The sequence below is a fragment of the Oncorhynchus gorbuscha genome, linkage group LG16 (genome assembly GCF_021184085.1).
Source record: "Oncorhynchus gorbuscha isolate QuinsamMale2020 ecotype Even-year linkage group LG16, OgorEven_v1.0, whole genome shotgun sequence".
In the NCBI taxonomy this organism is placed as follows: Eukaryota; Metazoa; Chordata; class Actinopteri; order Salmoniformes; family Salmonidae; genus Oncorhynchus; species Oncorhynchus gorbuscha.
This window is the reverse complement of record NC_060188.1, coordinates 80,124,917-80,129,144: the sequence shown is the minus strand read 5'-3', so window position 1 is coordinate 80,129,144 and position 4,228 is coordinate 80,124,917.

The window sequence follows — 4,228 nt, the reverse complement described above, 5'->3', positions numbered from 1 at the left end:
AGCAGTCTGAAAGGTGGTTCTGTTACTACTCTCAGCCAATAAGCTTCACAACAAGAAAATGATCTGAAGAACAACACTGCAAGGAAAGAAACATTTACCTCTTTAATAATAAAAAAGTTCAAATGTATTAATTATTGTGAATATCTGGATTATAGACACATGCCCTTTAAAAAATTGTACATAGCACAGAGCACAAACGTTGAGTGTACAAAACATTAGAAACACCTTCCTAGTATTGAGTTGCACCCCATTCTGTGTTGTAAGATCCCCAAGGCACTGCCACGGTATCCTTCAGATATAAAGGACTATGTAATCAGTTCAATAAAATAGGTATGGTATCAAAATATATCAGCCTAACTTGAGTGTATGATTTTGTTATGCTATACACTGAGTGTATACAACACCCCTTTCCCCCATCAAAACAGCCTCAAATCGTAGGGGCACGGACTGTATAAGGTGTCGAAAGCGTTCCACATGGATGCTGGCCCATGTTCACTCCAATTCATCCAACAGTTATGTCAAGTTGTGTCAAGTTGGCTGGATGTCCTTTGGGAGGTTGACCATTCTTGATACACACAGGAAACTGTTGAATGTGAAAAACCCAGCAGCACTGCAGTTGTTGACACACTCAGAACGGTGCATCTTTCACCTACTACTATACCCCTCAGAACGGTGCATCTGTCACCTACTCTATACCCCTCAGAACGGTGCATCTGTCACCTACTACTATACCCCTCAGAACGGTGCATCTGTCACCTACTACTATACCCCTCAGAACGGTGCATCTGTCACCTACTACTATACCCCTCAGAACGGTGCATCTGTCACCTACTACTATACCCCTCAGAACGGTGCATCTGTCACCTATTACTATACCCCTCAGAACGGTGCATCTGTCACCTACACCATCTGTCACCTACTATATACCCCTCAGAACGGTGCATCTGTCACCTACTACTATACCCCTCAGAACGGTGCATCTGTCACCTACTACTATACCCCTCAGAACGGTGTATCTGTCACCTACTACTATACCCCTCAGAACGGTGCATCTGTCACCTACTACTATACCCCTCAGAACGGTGCATCTGTCACCTACTACTATACCCCTCAGAACTACTATACTATACCCCTCAGAACGGTGCATCTGTCACCTACTACTATACCCCTCAGAACGGTGCATCTGTCACCTACTACTATACCCCTCAGAACGGTGTATCTGTCACCTACTACTATACCCATCTGTCACCTCACTATACCCCTCAGAACGGTGCATCTGTCACCTACTACTATACCCCTCAGAACGGTGTCTGTCATCTGTCACCTACTACTATACCCCTCAGAACGGTGCATCTGTCACCTACTACTATACCCAGAACGGTCAGAACGGTGCATCTGTCACCTACTACTATACCCCTCAGAACGGTGCATCTGTCACCTACTACTATACCCCTCAGAACGGTGCATCTGTCACCTACTACTATACCCCTCAGAACGGTGCATCTGTCACCTACTACTATACCCCTCAGAACGGTGTATCTGTCACCTACTACTATACCCCTCAGAACGGTCTGTCACCTACTACTATACCCCTCAGAACGGTGCATCTGTCACCTACTACTATACCCCTCAGAACGGTGCATCTGTCACCTACTACTATACCCCTCAGAACGGTGCATCTGTCACCTACTACTATACCCCTCAGAACGGTGCATCTGTCACCTACTACTATACCCCTCAGAACGGTGCATCTGTCACCTACTACTATACCCCTCAGAACGGTGCATCTGTCACCTACTACTATACCCCTCAGAACGGTGCATCTGTCACCTACTACTATACCCCTCAGAACGGTGCATCTGTCACCTACTACTATACCCCTCAGAACGGTGCATCTGTCACCTACTACTATACCCCTCAGAACGGTGCATCTGTCACCTACTACTATACCCCTCAGAACGGTGCATCTGTCACCTACTACTATACCCCTCAGAACGGTGCATCTGTCACCTACTACTATACCCCTCAGAACGGTGCATCTGTCACCTACTACTATACCCCTCAGAACTCTGTCACCTACTACTATACCCCTCATCTGTCACCTACTACTATACCCCTCAGAACGTCTGTCACCTACTACTATACCCCTCAGAACGGTGCATCTGTCACCTACTACTATACCCCTCAGAACGGTGCATCTGTCACCTACTACTATACCCCTCAGAACGGTGCATCTGTCACCTACTACTATACCCCTCAGAACGGTGCATCTGTCACCTACTACTATACCCCTCAGAACGGTGCATCTGTCACCTACTACTATACCCCTCAGAACGGTGCATCTGTCACCTACTACTATACCCCTCAGAACGGTGCATCTGTCACCTACTACTACTCAGAACTATCTGTCACCTACTACTATACCCCTCAGAACGGTGCATCTGTCACCTACTACTATACCCCTCAGAACGGTGCATCTGTCACCTACTACTATACCCCTCAGAACGGTGCATCTGTCACCTACTACTATACCCCTCAGAACGGTGCATCTGTCACCTACTACTATACCCCTCAGTGCATCTGTCACCTACTACTATACCCCTCAGAACGGTGCATCTGTCACCTACACTATACCCCTCAGAACGGTGCATCTGTCACCTACTACTATACCCCTCAGAACGGTGCATCTGTCACCTACTACTATACCCCTCAGAACGGTGCATCTGTCACCTACTACTATACCCCTCAGAACGGTGCATCTGTCACCTACTACTATACCCCTCAGAACGGTGCATCTGTCACCTACTACTATACCCCTCAGAACTGCATCTGTCACCTACTACTATACCCCTCAGAACGGTGCATCTGTCACCTACTACTATACCCCTCAGAACGGTGCATCTGTCACCTACTACTATACCCCTCAGAACGGTGCATCTGTCACCTACTACTATACCCCTCAGAACGGTGCATCTGTCACCTACTACTATACCCCTCAGAACGGTGCTCTGTCACCTACTACTATACCCCTCAGAACGGTGCATCTGTCACCTACTACTATACCCCTCAGAACGGTGCATCTGTCACCTACTACTATACCCCTCAGAACGGTGCATCTGTCACCTACTACTATACCCCTCAGAACGGTGCATCTGTCACCTACTACTATACCCCTCAGAACGGTGCATCTGTCACCTACTACTATACCCCTCAGAACGGTGCATCTGTCACCTACTACTATACCCCTCAGAACGGTGCATCTGTCACCTACTACTATACCCCTCAGAACGGTGCATCTGTCACCTACTACTATACCCCTCAGAACGGTGCATCTGTCACCTACTACTATACCCCTCAGAACGGTCATCTGTCACCTACTACTATACCCCTCAGAACGGTCTGTCATCTGTCAGATACCCCCTCAGAACGGTGCATCTGTCACCTACTACTATACCCCTCAGAACGGTGCATCTGTCACCTACTACTATACCCCTCAGAACGATGCATCTGTCACCTACTACTATACCCCTCAGAACGGTGCATCTGTCACCTACTACTATACCTACGGTGCATCTGTCACCTACGGTGCATCTGTCACCTACTACTATACCCCTCAGAACGGTGCATCTGTCACCTACTACTATACCCCTCAGAACGGTGCATCTGTCACCTACTACTATACCCCTCAGAACGGTGCATCTGTCACCTACTACTATACCCCTCAGAACGGTGCATCTGTCACCTACTACTATACCCCTCAGAACGGTGCATCTGTCACCTACTACTATACCCCTCAGAACGGTGCATCTGTCACCTACTACTATACCCCTCAGAACGGTGCATCTGTCACCTACTACTATACCCCTCAACGGTGCATCTGTCACCTACTACTATACCCCTCACTATCTGTCACCTACTACTATACCCCTCAGAACGGTGCATCTGTCACCTACTACTATACCCCTCAGAACGGTGCATCTGTCACCTACTACTATACCCCTCAGAACGGTGCATCTGTCACCTACTACTATACCCCTCAGAACGGTGCATCTGTCACCCACTACTATACCCCTCAGAACGGTGCATCTGTCACCTACTACTATACCCCTCAGAACGGTGCATCTGTCACCTACTACTATACCCCTCAGAACGGTGCATCTGTCACCTACTACTATACCCCTCAGAACGGTGCATCTGTCACCTACTACTATACCCCTCAGAACGGTGC